Source organism: Aquarana catesbeiana, linkage group LG11, assembly GCF_042186555.1.
Source record: "Aquarana catesbeiana isolate 2022-GZ linkage group LG11, ASM4218655v1, whole genome shotgun sequence".
Taxonomy (NCBI): domain Eukaryota; kingdom Metazoa; phylum Chordata; class Amphibia; order Anura; family Ranidae; genus Aquarana; species Aquarana catesbeiana.
This window is the reverse complement of record NC_133334.1, coordinates 110,610,686-110,627,923: the sequence shown is the minus strand read 5'-3', so window position 1 is coordinate 110,627,923 and position 17,238 is coordinate 110,610,686. Positions and strand designations below refer to the sequence as shown.

Genomic DNA, 17,238 nt, shown 5'->3' with positions numbered 1-17,238 from the left:
TGCAGAGCATAAAAGGTCAAAGAACCACTCATCCCGAATTGCATCCCTGGTTTTGGGAGACCATAATCCCTATGCTGGGCGAGACTGCTGTAATAGCAGTCATCGCCATTCGGTAAGCAGATTCTACTCACACACGTTTTGGTGGATCATTTATAGGCACCTTTGTCACATTTCTTCCTGGATGGGTGTTCTTTATTTATTTGTGGATATGTCAAGAACTCTTGGACTTCTTTTTATATTTTATATTTTTTTTCACATGCACTTGTGATTCAAGTTTTTTTCATTATTGATTGAATTGTTATATGTTTGTTCACTGATTATTTTTATGTCACTTGCTGAGATTCATTTTTTGTTTTTCATATATTATATTAGCGCTGCACTTTGCTGTTTATTATACTTTTGAAATTCAGATACTGGACTTTATAGGGTGCTGGCAGCTTATTTCACTCACTTTCACTTTTTAATCTGAGCGCAGCTTTTACCCGATTTGGGTTCTTCTTTTATATCATCCTAAATATTGCAAGCTTAAAAATGTTTTCCACAACATGCTACTTCAAGCCTCTAAGCGCCGGTTCACATTAGAAGCGGCACGACTTGCAGGTCGCCTCACCGAGGCACACGACTGCCGTGGCGACTTGCAAGACGACTTCTGTATAGAAGTCTATGCAAGTCGCCCCCAAAGTAGTACAGGAACCTTTCTTCTAAGTCGGAGCGACTTGCGTCGCTCCGATTAGAACAGTTCCATTGTACAGAACGGGAGGCGACTTGTCAGGCGGCTAGGTCGCCTGACAAGTCGCCCCCGTGTGAACCGGCTCTAAGAGGCACATCATGTAGAATAAGCATATCATGTTACTTGCTTTAAAAGTGGGTGAGTCTTCAGGGAACCTGCTGCTTAATGCTTTACACTATATGGCAACAGATTTGTGGACACCTGACCATCAAATCTATATGAGCATATTGGACATCCCAATCCAAAACCATGGGCACTGGAGTTATGCCTGCCAAAACCACTATTGTTACAACAGACTTTACTGATCTGGGGAAGACTTTTCACACAATTTTGAAGTGTGACTATGTGAATGTGTACCCATTCAGCCAGAATAGTTGCTGAATGAGGTTACTGATGATGAAAAAGAAGACCTGGCTTGCAGTCAGCTTTACAATTCATCCTGTATATCTTCAGTAAGTTTGAAGTCAGACCACTCAGACCACTCAGGTTGCTTCACACCAAACCTGTCAAATAATGTCTTTATGGACCCAGATATGTGAAAATCCATGCTGGAACAGAAGAGGGCCTTACCCAAACTGTTATCACAAGTGTGGACAGACACACACAATAAATTGTCTATTTTATGCTGTAGCATTAAAAGTACCCTTCACTGGAAGAATCTGAACTCAATACATTGGAGGGGTTTCCACATGCTTTTGGCAGTATGTATGATGGTCAGGTGTCCAAAAACTTTTGGCCATGTAGTGTATTTGCAAACCTACTCAGAGATCCCCTACAATGATCTGGAGTACTGATTGGCTATTTCAAATTGTGAATGCTCAAACCTGCACAGTTTCATTGAATGAAGTCTGAAAATCTCCAATACTATGGCTCCTATTTGCTGTCAGAAGCTGTACTTTTCCCAAATATAAGTGTTCAGCTTATGGAACTGCTTGAGCAGTTTTATTGCTGCTGTCCATGTTAACATCCATCTTGTCATATCATTAAAGAGGCAGGGCCTTGGATGAGGTCTGCAAGCAGCTCTCCCATACCTGCCTATCTATAGAGTACCATGTTACCATAGGGAAAGGGTACACTGGATAAATTGGGTAGGTTTTAGCTATAGAATGCTCCTATAATCCTTTATTCATTATAATTTTAAGTAGAGAATTGTTTTCATTATGGTGACGTTGCAATTATCAAATATTATATATTATCAACTACACCTTGAAATTAAAGTTTCAAAGGGGAAAATAAAAACTTTTGCATGGGAAAGGATGAAGATTATCTGCTTTCTCTGGAAGCAGGTCAGATTTCCTTTTCCTATTTTACTCTAAAGTGAAGAAAGCTGACATTCATTAGGTATAACTATCACTGTTTTTTTTTTTTTTTTTTTTGCATAAAAAGCACTGCATGCTCCTCTGAGATACCACACAGTAATCTGCACCCATATAAAAAAATTCAACACATGGATTTTGATGCAAATTCAAATCATTGCATGTGTACATTGCATGTGGTTTTTGTGTACCTATATGCCCCTGAAATAAGGTCTAAAAAACCTTTAAGGACTACACCTGTCAGTGTACAAGGCCCTATTGATTTGCACCCTACTACTGTGTAGCCAGCTTCACACAATAATGTGCACTGGCAGGCTAAATGCTAAAAGGAGCACCTGACTACTACTGTAGGCCCAGCATGGAGTTCTGCACACAGTATAGAGGAACTTAACACTTACCTGAGCAGCAATTGCCCATGATCAGAAGGATATTTCATGACATGTGATTTACTATCCACAGCTGTTCCCTTACAGTGCAGTGTGGATAATACAAACTGAGTAAATCATTGTCCATGAATTAAATGTACTCAGCTAGCCTGTAATAAATGTGATAAATGCTTACCTATATAGCCCAGAGAATAAAGAAAAAAGATTTAAGCTTTGTGTTAAACATACCACAGTTTTAAGGAGCATTCAGTCAGTGTGGTTTATTTACTAAAGCTGGAGAGTGCAAAATCTGGTGCACTTCTGCATAGAAACCAATTAGCTTCCAGGTTTTATTGCCAAAGCTTAATTGAACAAGCTAAAGTTAGAAGCTGATTGGCTCAAATGCACATGTGCACCAGATTCTGAGTGCCCCAGTTTTAGTAAATCTACCCCACAGTTTCAAAAGATGCACTTTAAATATTGCATAATGTACACCATTTGGTAAATTACAGAAATATTAGACTTGTCAGAGGAGATATGCAACTATGCAAATGTATGAGGAAGAAAGCGTGCATTTTAGTGATCACGGTTCTTAGTATCCTCTATAGAGGATACCATTGTTGACCTGTCCATCTGAAAATGCTGGTTCACCAATATTCATCTGCTTCAATATTTATGAGTGACTAACCTGGAATAAACACACAGATCAAGATTTATGAATGTTTTTACTTCACTGGCTGCATGCTTTTTCCCATATAAGTAATTTAAATGGTATTGGAGCCAGAGACAGCAGTCATCTAACATTTTCAGTAGAAGGCCTAGCGATGACATGTTTCTCTTTGTACAGTTTTTCTTGATTTTGTACGTATCTGACAGTATACCCCATTGAGATTTTTTTTCCTCAACACTTCCTTCTTAACGGTTCCTCTTCACTTTAGTATGTACAACAGGCTTCACGTTATCTGTAGGTGGGTTTCCTCCATTCTGAACTTCATAAGTTCATTTTGGCATCAGTATCCAGGTCACGTAACCACAACAGGGACAAAACGTGATTTTTTGCAGTAACAGTAAAATCCTTTTCTTGGAGCTCATTGAGGGATTCAGAAACAATTAGGTTATACTGCCGCTTACAGGAGGATTTGGGCATCGGCATCGGCAAACAAGAAAAGGGAACAGCCTAGTATAATCCCTCCCACTCTCAGCATGCCTCAGTTTTGTAACAAGCTGGGCAGAGAGCAATACCATAAACACAGAGGGATGGTGCCTATGTTCTAAATGAACTCCAAGAAAAGGATTTTGCTGTGAGTACACAAAATCAATTTTCTTTGTTACTCATTAAACGATACAGGACTACCAAACAATTGGGATGTCCAAAAGCAGTCCAACCGGGGGGGGGGGGGGCAGGAACTCACAGCAAACAGAATGCTAACAGGCCCAACTATAAAATAACAGCTAAAACTAGAGACTGCCTGCAGATCAAAGAGCTGCCTGAAGAACCTCACACTAGAGACAGGCATCACATGAGGGCATAACATGCACCTGGTAAAACTTATAGAAAGTGTGAGCAGCAGAAGACTAGTTGGCAGCCTTGCAAAATCTGGAAAATAGTTGCCTGATGCCAGAAAAAAAATATTTAAAGAAGCATTTATAGATCTGGTAATGTGTGCCTTGATAGTCAAGGGTGGAACCTGATCCTTAAAACAGGGTGTTTTGTCTAAGCCACAGAGAAATGCCAGAACAAGAAGATGTTTCTCTTTGTGGCGACATTAGGAATGACAAAGAGAGATTTGGTCTTTCTAATGGAAGAAGTGGCTGTGAGGTAGACATGCATAACTCGAACTACATAAAGGCAATAAAGGGAAATGTATCAGTGTCAGACTGAGGGACATAAGGACAATGAACTGGTTGAGGTGAAAGGCCAAAACCACCATGGGAAGAAACATGGCTGTAGGCCTTAATACTACAGTGTCCTTGTGTAAGACCAGAAAATGTTCTTTACAGGACAAAACCACCAGTTCAGACACATGCCTTGCAGGCCTGGCAACAAGAAATGCAACCTTGTGAGAAAGGCTAGAATGGGGAATGGGCACACAGGCAAAGCTACAAGAAACACCCTGTACAAAGGTCTTGTTCAAAAAATGGGAGATGAGCAGTCTCTGGAACAAGATGGTATTAAGGGCCAACTGCTGACCCAGGCCTTATTGGAAAAAAAGCCAGGATTCATCCTACAGAATATTTTCAGGGGTGATAGCTTCTTTTGTCACACAAAGAGAAAAATACCTTCCATGTGTGGTGTTAGACCTTGTGAGAACTGGACTTCTTGGCATTCAACAAAGTGGGGATCACTCTCTGGCTTTTCAGCCATGCCATTAAAAACCACAACCATGAAGCCAGATTGTAAAGTGGTCCTTTGGAAAGGAGATCTGTTTGATCTGGAAGAACCATGAAGACACTTCCAGGAGTCTGAGAAGGTCAGAGTACCACATCTGCCTGCAGCAGATATGTGTATCACCAGGATGTCTTTTATCTTGATTCTGCATAGCCTACAAAGAAAGAGTTTCAGAGGAGGAAAAGTGTAGATCAGGTGGTACTGATCTCAGTGAGCCACCAGAGCATCCACTACTTCCACCATAGGATCTCTGCACTTAGGAACAGTCCTATCCTGGAGGTCCACATCTGGTGTCCCCATCTGTGACATGGGTTCTAGAGCATCACTGAGTGTAGGGACCATTCCCCCAAGCCTCGGTGCTGCTAGGTGAGGTAGTCTATCTGCCAATTGTCTACGCCTGGAATGTAAATGATGGACAAGACTGAAATGTGAGCTTGTTCTTAGAACAGAATCCTGTACACTTCTTGCCACAGCTAGGCTTCTGGTTGCTTCCTGGTGGATATAAGCCACTGTCATGGCATTGTTTGACAATATCCTTATTGAAATACCCTCCAGTAGGAATGTCCAGCATTGTAGGGGCAACCAAATTAGCCGAAGCTCCTGAATTTTAATTATGTGATGGGATTCCTCTGGCATCATCTACACTGACAAGGTGGTCTGGGACTCCTCCCTAGCCTGACAGGCTGGCATCTGTTCTGATGACCTTCCAAGAGACCAGAAAGAAGGATTTCCCCAACTTCATATCTGGATTCCTGAGCCACCAGGCCAGAAACAACTTGGTTGTTGGTGTCAGGTGAGTTGATTTGTCCAGAGACTGAACCAATACGTCCCACAATGACAAGATGTTGAGTTGTAGGGGTGTGGATTGGAGCTGGGCAAGAGGAACTGCTTATAAAAGGGTACCATTTGCCTCAGGACACTCATGCAGAAAAAAAGATTTGGTTGACTCCTGGATTGAAGAGAGTGAGTTTGAGTATGGAGAGTTGGAAGTTCCTCTTGTGAAAACACACTTAGATTCTCCAAATGCTCCAAAGTAGACTTTTGAATATTCAGTAGTAAAAAAAGACATCCATCCTCCTAGGACACTAGCAAAAACATGCTGGGAGTGTGAGGTGTTAAACCAGGCTGATCTCTGTTTCTTTTTCTGCCAGTGCCCCAAATCCATTTGTAAGCAGCAATTTGACCCAATTATCTCTGAATTCTGTGTCCCAAAAATGAATGAGAAAGAAAATTAAAAATGAATTTGTCTAGATGGTTTATTGCAATTTGCCAAAATTCAAATGCCTAGATGCAATGAGCCTTTCATAGCAATCCTGGGACTTATGGTTTATCAAGCAGTGAGAGAACGAAATGCCAGTCCAAGTGGGATGGCTCAGAAGCCTAATGAAGTACAGAAAGATGCAGAGATCACCCCAAAAAATTTTGAAAATTAAAAAAACTTTATGGTTTACTTAATATAATTTACAAAAAAAATAATGGCCACTTAAAGAGGTTGTAAACTCTTTAAAAAAACAAAAATAAAAAAAAACCTGTAAGACAAAAGGCAAATTGAGCTAGTATGAATCGTATGCTAGCTCATTATGAAATACTTACCTTAGAACAAAGCCTTCCAGTGGCGCTCGCACACCGCTGAGACAGCTGACATTTTCCCCAGAGTTTCTTCCAGGTTCGCGGGCTCCGGTGCTATGAGTGGCCGGAGCCGCGATGACGTCATGGCACAGGGCTCAGAAGAAACAGCACCATGGCTGTTCCTTCAGAGCATATGTGCCAGTGATGTCACGTTTAGGAGATATTTACACTACCTATAGGTAAGCCTTATTATAGGCTTACCTATAGGTAAATGTCTGCAGAGGAAGTTTACTTCCTCTTTAGCCCTGGTTCACACTGGAGCGTTTTAACATGCGATTTGATATGTCATACCATCCTAATTGGTGCGACGCCGCATCTGCGGCGCTCCACTGATTTCAAAAAGTAGTTTCTGTACTACTTTTTGCAATATCGGGCTGCGATTTACATTGACATGTGTGAGAAACCTGCACATGAATAAGTAGGTGGACAATGATGAAAATCCAAAAATTATAAATGTGAGTAATAATAAAAGTAAAAAAATAATGGATCAAAAAATATTAAGTAAAGTCAGTCAATAAATAAGTCCAATAAATATTTTGACCTGGATGTTCATGAATCCTCTCCAAAAATAAAGTGGATGATGTGGGCAACAATGGGTGACATCTGTAAAATAATGTGCTCGCAGGGCCCTTACCTCCATAGGCATAGGTAAATGCCTTAGTACTCCAGATGATGGACGGCAATGGAGACCGATGGATACCTCAAATGACTGGATGTCAATCATAGGGCTGGGTCAGGCTCGCCTCAGGATCCGGATGGTGTATGCAAAGAAAGGGAAAAGGACAGCCTCCAATGGTGTAGTATAAAAAATCCCGTTTAATTATAAAAAACCGCTGTACAGGGCATGGGAAGCAAGCAGTACAGCACGAGACGGCGTTCCGCCGCCACCTATTATAAAACTTCCGGTCCGCAATGACAACAACCAGGTCGGAGTAATAACTTCCGGTTGCGTCAGCTAATGTGGGTCCTACGGGTTACGTCACGACCCCTCGTTACTTCCTCAGGATTTATAACTTTTGGATTTTCGTCATTGTCCACCTACTTATTCAACGATTCTTGGACACCTGAGCATCACTTTTACTATCACTTGTATTGTTATTTTTATTCCTGTTGTGCGCGAAATCACTCTATTTTCTCTTTTGTATTGGTTGATTTGTGTATACCATCAGATTTTGCAGCACTACACACAGTCTACATTTTTTAGTAGCGCAGAGGTCCACATATTCTTTCAGTGTGAACCTGGGCTTAAAGAGGGATGTTGTATGAGCTATAGAGACATATATTCAACGATGCATTCACACTTGTCTGTGCACCTTGTAGTGAGTGTTAACAGGTGCTATAGTGGGGTTTATTTACTAAAGGCAATTAGACTGTGCACTTTTCAAAATGCAGTTGCCCCCTGCAAGTGCAGTTGCTCCAGAGCTTAGTAAATGAGGTAAAGATTCCCTTTGCAAAGAATCTCCAATTAAGTGCAAATTAAAAAAAAAAAAGAAAAATCTGAGTTAGACTTACCGGTAAGTCCTTTTCTGAGAGTCTTCCAGGACGGCCCATGAGACATAGGGCTCCCCCTACCAGGACAGGAAACCCCCGCCGGATATAAGGGCGGTCCTTCAGGCCTTATGTAAGTATTTCTCAAGAACCATAGGATGTACCTGCAAAACATATACATGATACACATAACTCAAGACATAACCGGGTGGGAATACGGATGTCCTGGAAGACTCTCAGAAAAAAAAGAGTTGCTGGTAAGTATAACTCAGCTTTTCTCAAGGCGTCTTCCAGGACAGCCCATGAGACGATGAGCCAGAACTTACCAGTCTAGGGAGGGACCACTGAAGGACCTTACGACCAAACGCCTGCTCCTGAGAAGATGGGAGGTCCAGGCGATAATGTTTAATGAGGGTCAAAAAACTAGACCAGGTGGCAGCCTTGCATATTTGTTCCGGTGAGGCTTCAGCCCTTTCAGCCCAAGACACAGACAAGGCTCTTGTTGAGTGCGCATTGACAAAAAACGGAGAAACCTTCATAACCCTGTAGGATTCAGCAATAGCCTGCTTTATCCATCTGGCTAAGGTGGCCTTGGATGCCCCCTTTCCTTTGTGTGTTCCCAAAAAGAGAACAAACAAAGCATCTGTTTTCCTAAACGTTTTGGTGACTTCTAGGTAGAAGAGAAGAACTCTCCTGATGTCTAAGAAACTAAACTTCTTTTCTATTATTTTTTCTAATAATTTATTTCTTTAAAATAAATCCTCTGCAGTCAGTAACAATAGAGCCCCCCTCTAGCAACAATAGATCCCCTCCCTCAACAGTATATCTTTCCCAGCAATATAAGATCCACCCCCAGCAACAATAGGTCCCCCCGCCATTAACAACAGACCCCCCCCCCTGCAAAAATAGATCCCCTCCAGCTACAATAGATCCCCCAGCAGCCAGCATCAATAGACCCTCCAGCACCCCTTGTCATTACATACAGTCAGTGCTGGAAGTGCCGGGACTGTGTTCCCCCACGTTCCTGCTGAAAAAAAAGTCCTGCTGAGAGCGCTGATCAGGAATCGGTCGGCTGCTGGTTTTCCAAGCATGCTCATCTGACAGAAGCTGGCCACATGGGTGGCTTCTGTTGGACAGACCGACATACACATGGGCTGAATGTTGGCCTTTTTTTTTTTTAACCTGCAAAAGTCTCCCGACAATTGGCCCATGTGTACCCAGCTTAAGTGTGAATGAGCTCAGTAAACTTGGACTGTTTCTGCAAAATCCCAATGGGTAGAAGTATACAGTATCTTCTGCATTGACGTTTAATTTACTAAAGCCTGGCACATTTTAATTTCTATTTCAAATTTTTACAATCAAGAGTTATTTCATTGATTTAGCAAAGTTGTTTGAACTGAGCAGCTGATTTTACCACATGCAAATTATATGCTCTGTTTTTTGCAGTACATTATTTGTGGTAATTCACTAATTATTGTATAGGTGACTGTACTTTAAAATAACTCTAGCTTCTCATTGGTGATAATCACAATTGCCCACAACACATACATACCTCCCAACTTTTTTAGATGGGAACAAGGAACACCTATTAGCAAAAGCATGTAGGCATAGGACACACGCCCTGCCATGCCCCCTAAAGGAGAATTATACAAAAAATGATTAATTAAACCCACAAGTGTCTTTTTTTACCACTACTATTCCTTTATACAGGCTTTTGAAATTTACAAATGCAGCAATTTAGAAATTAGATGAAAGGTTTAGCACTGGGAAACTTTTTAGAAGATTAAAAGTGCATTTTATATACAACTATATAGATCAGACCAAAATGAGGGACAAATGAGGAGAACAGAAGGACATTGTGCCAAATCAGGGACAGTTGGGAGCTATGCAATTGGCAGGCTGTACCTGACTAATGCAGCCACTTTACAACCTTATTCTAGCTGCAGCAGGGCGTGTGCCCACTACCACGGGTGATGCAGGCATGTTGTGCATAGCCACGGCTTCCTGTATCTCCTAGAGAATGTACTGATATGCAAACTGACCATGCCAGCACAGATGTGCTTCAATGCTTGGCGTGGTCAGATTGAAAAAGAATGAAGGGGGGCTGGCAGCATCCCCCACTATTTGACAGAAGACTAGGAAACGAAACAGAAGATACTACATTACAAAGATGCAAAAGGAAAAACAGGCACATGTATGAACTAAGACTAGACAGGGGTTGTAATTCTTACCAACTCTATCTAAAATAAAAATAAATGTTTTTTGGCTTGACATACATTTCAGTCCTTAATAAAATATAATATACTGAAACATATTGTACTCTCATAACTGTATGCAGTTAATGCACATAAGTATTTAGTATATTCATTTTTTTTTTATATGCCTTTATTTACACATTTTCCACATTTACATGCAGACTAAACTATCCAGCAAAAGTGACAGTGACAGGGGCTGGGACACTCTTGCCATCAACACCAAAAAATTACAAGATGTCCTAGTGTGAAAAAAAAGTTAGGATGTACTCAGACTTGAACCGGTTTAAGTGAACCATGCCCGAGTTCGATTCTCCCCACTCCCCCACTGGTTTGCACTCATACTTGTTTGTAAAGAAGTGTTCCCAGGCACACTTCCCTGCTAACCAGACCAGTGATCCCTGTTGTACTACACAATTCTCTATGGAGATAAATATACTCTAGCACAGTTTGCACTGAAACTGGATTGCAGGTGTACCGTGCCCAGGACCACCTGTTTTAAGTGGTCCTGGCTGCATTTTGATCAACCGGTGCCAAGCATGGTTTGGAGCACTCACACTACACAAGCAAAGTGATCCAAGGGTCTTAACCGCTCCCAGGACCAGTTAAAAGTTCTAGTGTAAGTTCAACCTTAATTGCTTGCCGACCTGCTACCATCATTATACCGCAGCAGGTTCCATGTGATCGCGGGCACGTGAGCCAGAACAGGGACGTGTGTGTGTAAACACACATATTCCTGTTCTGTAAGGAGAGGAGAGGAAGATCGTGAGTTCCTACTAGCTAGGAACAATGATCTGTCATTTCCTCTAGTCACTCCCACCCCCCTACATTTAGAACACACACTAGGGAACACAGTTAACCCCTTGATCGCCTCTAGTGTTAACCCCATTCCCTGCCAGTAACATTTACACAGTAATCAGTGCATTTTTATAGCACTGACCACTGTATAATTGTCAATGGTTCCAAAAATGTGTCAAAAGTGTCCGATCTGTCCGCCATAATGTTGCAGTGCCGATAAAAATCGCTGATCACCGCCATTACTAGTAAAAAAAAAATAATAATAAAAATGCCATAAATCTTTCCCCTATTTTGTAGACTTTTGCGCAAACCAATCAATATACGCTTATTGCGATTTTTATTGAAAAAATATGAAGAAGAATACATATCGGCCTAAACTGAGGAAAAAATTAGCTTTTTTTTAAAAAAAAAAAAAATGGGGATATTTATTATAGCAAAAAGTACAAATTATTGTGTTTTTTCAAAATTGTCGCTCTTTTTTTGTTTATGGCGCAAAAAATAAAAACTGCAGAGATGATCAAATACCACCAAAAGAAAGCTCTATTTGTGGGAAAAAAAGGACGTCAATTTTGTTTGGGTACAGCACCGCACGACCGCACAATTGTCAGCTAAAGCGACGCAGCGCCATATAGATGTCAGGGCTGGGCTCAGCCCGCTCAGCTGTCGGCTAATTGCCAGCTCCTATCTCTCCACAGTTACTCAGCTGTTGATGATATCCTGCTCGTCACTCCTGCCTACTTAAGCCGTCCAGTCCAGAGGAGCTCTGCCTTCGCCTTGGTCAACATCACAGAAATTATCTCTTGCAATCCCGTTCAAGACTTGCTTTGCTGATATCCCTTCTGGCTCCGGATCCTGCTTGCTGTTCCACTACATTGATCCCTGATGTTTGGCTTGTCTGACTATCCGTTCCGGTTACTGAACTTTGGCTATGTTTTGACTATGTTTGTTCTTTTTGCTTTTATTATTAAACAAGTGTGATTTAACTGTACTGCAGTCAATCCACTTTTTGGTAATATTTTTTCCAGATTGGATGAACTGGATCACCGCATGGATCAGTTTGCCATTGCATTACAAACGCTCCTGAGTCGCACGGCTCACCTGGAATCTCCCAATGTGGCTGCCCCGGTACAACATATGTTGCAGGCCGACCGTGCTGCTGCTCCAGTCTCTATGCAGGCGACTTGGGGGCGATCCAGTCCAATGCAGAGGGTTTCTCAACCAGGTTGAGATGCTGCCCCAGGCGTTTCCCACGGACAGAAGCAAAGTAGGTTTTGTGATATCTTTGCTTTCTGAGAGAGCCTTGGCCTGGGCAAACTCTCTATGGGGGATGCAAAAACCTGTTGTCTTGAGCTACCCTGAGTTTATGGTTCGTTTAAAAGGGTATTTGATGTTCCCGCACGCTCTGCTTCTGCTGCCAAGTACCTCATGTCCATTGAACAGAGTACGAGAACTGCTGCCGACTGCGCCATTGAATTCTGTACTCTGGCAGCAGAGGTTGCGTGGAACAATGAGGCCCTTGGCTGATTATTCTCATGGTCTCTCAGATAACATCAAGGGTGAGATAGCAGCCCGAGATATACCCACTGAGCTGGAGAAGTTGATCACGTTTGCCATCCTCATTGACTCCAGACTCAGAGAAAGACTCTATTTTTAGGAGTGCTTGCGGAAGCCTCCTGTACGTTTGTACGAGTTGATCAGTTAAGGTGAACTCATGCACTTGGGATTCACACGTCGCTCTGCGGATGAGAGAACTTTTAAGAGGAGGGAGAGATTGTGCCTTTATTGTGGCCAGGCAGGTCACGTTTAGAAGTCTTGTTCTACCCGTCCAAGGAACACCCGAACCTTGAGGTCCTGTCACGGACATACCTTAGGTGGCGTTGTTTCTTCCCCAGTTATCCAGAAGGATAAGCCCCTGGTTTCGGTTACCCTTTCTTGGGCTGAGTCATCCATCGAGATACAGGCTCTGATCAACTCTGGGGCTGCAGGCTTGTTAATTGATGCTGCCTTTATATTGAAGCACTCAATTCCGCTGCATCTGCGTAACACTCCACTTGCCACTGAGGCTCTTGATGGGAGACCTCTACAGCCTGTCCATGTGACTCATGAGACGGTTCCGTTGTCCATGGCCGTAGGGGCTCTTCACCATGAGATAATCTAATTCCAAGTTATTTCCTCACCTAAGTTTCCACTGGTTATTGGTTATCCTTGATTACAGAGGTACAACCCCTCTTTTGATTGGCTCCATGCTGAGGTTCTCTCACAGAGTTGGCTCCGGAGTCCATTAAGGCCTTTGAGAGTCTCAAGGCTGCCTTTGTTTCTGCTCCTGTGTTGGCACATCCTGATCCTACATTACCTTTTATCCTTGAGGTTGATGCTTCTGAGACTGGTGTTGGCACTCTTCTGTCTACCTCTGTCCTACCTCTGAGAGCACTATGCATCCTTGTGGCTATTTTTCTAAGAAATTGTCACCTGTGCAATTACGAGATTGGTGACAGAGAGCTGTTAGCGATAATTTTAGCCCTCAAAGAATGGAGACATCTTGAAGGTACCACTGTGCCGGTTCTCATTCTTACTGACCATAAGAATCTCACATTCTTGTCTGAGGCTAAACGCCTCTCTCCCAGAAGGGCGCTATGTGCTCTTTTCTTGTCTAGTTTTAATTACATTGTCTTGTCACGACAATTTTCCTCCACTTTCAAGTTGGAGTCGGTTCCGGTTCCTATGATTCCTCCTGTTCGTGATTTGGCTACGGTTCGCACCAGTCTCACTTCTCCTTTGGGTGACAAAATTCTTGCTGTTCAGGTCCATGCTCATGCTAAGAAATCTTGTGATCGTTGCTTTGTCCCAGAAAGTCTCCGCACTGGCGTGCTCTAGACTTACCATTCTCCCAAGGCTGCTGGCTACCTTGGAAAGAATCAACTCTTTTGGGCCATTTCCCAACAATTCTGGTGGCCTAGTCTACGTGCTGATGTAACTGCCTTCGTAGCTGCCTGTTCCGTGTGTGCTCATAGTACGACTCCACGACACCTTGCAGTGGGCCTCCTACAACCCATACCCAATGGAGAGAGGCCCTGGACCCACCTGTCTATGGATTTCATTGTGGAGTTACCCAACTCCCAGGGCAACACAGTTATCCTTATGGTGGTTGTGACAGACCTAGCCGGGAGAGAGACTTTTGTAGGGGACTGTATGCTAGCCTCTTGCCGATCGATCGGGGGCCCTTGCATTTGGGGGAAAGGTGCTCTTTGTGAGCTGTATGCCTGGGGACCCTTGAGGTGGTATTACTGTGGATTCGGGTCCTGGTCCCCCAGGACACACAGACTCTGGGGACCCTGGATTTGCCATATTAGAAATAGTGGCTGATTCATAATGCTGGGGCAGATACGGTTAGGAGATGCTGATGTAAATTCCAACACCTGTCTGTCTGTTGTCTGCTAAAATGTGTATTGTAAATAAGTCTACTATGGGATCTAAGAGTCATTAGATCCCCATTGTTGGTTGTGTTAATTAACTCTGCTATTGTGTGAAGAAGAGTCTATGTTGATTGTGTTTTCTGAACTACAAGACGGCCAGTCTGGCCTAAAGGTCATGTCTGAGTCATCTAGGCTGTCTAAAGGGATTAGTTAATTAGCTCATGTTAATTAGGTTAATTAGGTTACAGCTGTATTGTTAGAGTAATATGAGCAGGAGGTCTGCACCTCCTCTTTTATTGTATAAATAAGACTGTATTCCTGTCAATAAATATAGATTCCTGTTTGAACTTACATACAGCCTGCCTGGTGTTTGTTCTGAGCTATCACAACTGGGTTAGAACGGCACATAGCTGAAGTTCTAATCCCGGAGCATTGGATGACCGAACCATCAGACGTTGCAATCTGATTCAATAGCTGCAGAGGAGTGGAGGGAGAGTGGAACCGAGCGAGCAAAGGGGCTCGTTACAGTGGTTGACCGGTTCTCAAAGATGTGTCATTGTATTCCACTTAAGAAGTTGCCCACTTCCAAAGAACTGGTTTCCATTTTTGCTCGGGAGATCTTTCACTTACATGGGCTACCCAAGGTGATTGTCTCGGACAGGGGTAGTCAGTTTGTGTCCCGGTTCTGGCGAGCCTTTTGTGCACAGTTGGGAATTCAGCTTGCTTTCTCCTCTGCGTATCACCCACAGTCTAATGGGGCCGCAGAACGAGCCAACAAGCCCTTGGAACAATTCCTATGTTGCTATATTTCTGACCATCATAACAACTGGTCAGACCTATTACCATGGGCAGAGTTTGCTCACAGTGCCTTGAATTCTGCTTCCCGATTGTCCCCTAACCTTCCATGTTACCTGACTTGTTTGTTCCGCAGAGTATTCCTGCGTTAGAGGAGCATCTCTGTGGTCTTCGTTCCACTTGGGCACAAGTCCAGGAGGCTTTGCGACATGCTATTGATAGGTACAGACTCCATGCTGACTGCAGGCGCCTGCCTGCGCCTTCTTACCAGGTTGGGGACAGGGTCTGGCTGTCATCTCGCAACCTCCGACTTCGTGTTCCCTCACTGAAGTTCGCACCTCGGTTTATTGGGCCTTTCCGTATTCTTCGCAGGATTAACCTAGTGGCTTACACATTAGACCTTCCTTCTAATATGCGTATTTCGAATGTATTTCATATCTCCTTATTAAAAGCTCTGGTCTGCAACCGCTTTACCGCTTCGGTGCCACGTCTTCACCCTGTACAGGTTGAGAACCATGAGGAGTATGAAGTACAGTCCATTATTGACTCCCGTAGGTTCCGTGGGCGCATACAGTACCTGGTGCATTGGAAAGGGTACGGTCCGGAGGAATGCTCTTGGGTCTCATCCTTGGACGTACATGCCCCTGTCCTCCTCCGTGATTTGCATAGATGTTTTCCCCTCAAGCCTGGTGGTCCTCCGAGGGGGAGGGGTCATTGAGGAGGGGGGTACTGTCAGGGCTGGGCTCAACCCTTCCTTCTCTAAGCTGGCTGCTCAGCTGTTGGCTAATTGCCAACTCCTATCTCTCCACAGTTACTCAGCTGTTGATGATATCCTGCTTGTCAGTCCTGCCTACTTAAGCCATCCAGTCCAGAGGAGCTCTGCCTTCAGCTTGGTCAACATCACAGAAATTATCTCCTTTTCAAGACTTGCTTTGCTGACATCCCTTCTGGCTCCAGATCCTGTTTGCTGTGCCACTACATTGATCCCTGATGTTTGGCTTGTCTGACTATCCGTTCCAGTTACTGAACTTTGGCTATGTTTTGACTACGTTCTTTTTACTTTTATTATTAAACAAGTGTGATTTAACTGTACTTCTGTCTCGCCTGATTTCATGGGTTCTGACAATAGCAAAAAATGGCCTGGTCATTGAGCAGCCAAATCTTCCGGGGCTGAAGTGGTTAAAATGACAAAAATATTAAAGATGGCCCAACCACATGAAATGAAAATACCTTACTAGTCTAAATTTACTCTTTCATACTCATATTTTTTAATTGACAAGTTACTTTACAGCTCAGTGCAAGGCAGACAGTGACTCCTGGCCACCAGAATGATTACACCGTTCAAATGTCCATGATAACGTGTCTGAACTGATGGCATGTATACCTCAGGGATGCGTCTGCCTGCCAAAATCAACTTAGTAAAACATTTTGACATTAAAGCAAATATTAAATCTCATACAAATTAAATTCACTATTTTTAATTTGGGAAAAGTATAATTGGAGGTTTGGAAAACAGGAATGCAGGTTTAGTAGGTACTAGAGGTAAAGCAATCTTTTCAATTCAATCCAATGTCTACAGAACCTGCTCTCCATATTCAGGCACAGAGATAAATTAAAAAAGTGCCACTGCACACTATTAGCTTTCAGGCTATGTTCACATCTATGCGGTTGCGGTTGATGCGGTTTTCAGGCGCGTTTTGCAGTGCGTTTTGAAACCTGTGTTTCTGATGCATTTTTGCATGCAGTTTTCATGCATTTCGCGTTTTTTTTTCTTTAACCACATCCCGCCCGGCCTATAGCAGAATGCCAGCCGAGCGTGGGATAATTTATCCTGACTGGGCATCATATGAAGTCCAGCAGGATAAGCCGCTCGTGCGTGCCCCCAGAGTGACGATTGGTGGTGCGGTGTGTCACTCTGACACACCGCATCTTCGATCTTGGTAAAGAGCCTATGACTTAGGCTCTTTACCACGTGAACAGCTGTGTCCAATCACAGCTGATCACAGCAGTAACCAGGAAGTGCCAGTAATCAGCTTTCCTCAGTTCGCGCTCACAAGGCGAGA

The 17,238-nt window shown here is 43.2% G+C and overlaps 1 protein-coding gene across 1 annotated transcript in view; it reads left to right on the top strand.

Moving 5' to 3' along the window:
* The window catches only part of LOC141112248 (phospholipase A and acyltransferase 2-like), a 96,031-nt gene that overhangs the window by 9,203 nt on the left and 69,590 nt on the right, over positions 1 to 17,238 (top strand). The gene's annotated exons all lie outside the window — the stretch shown is intronic.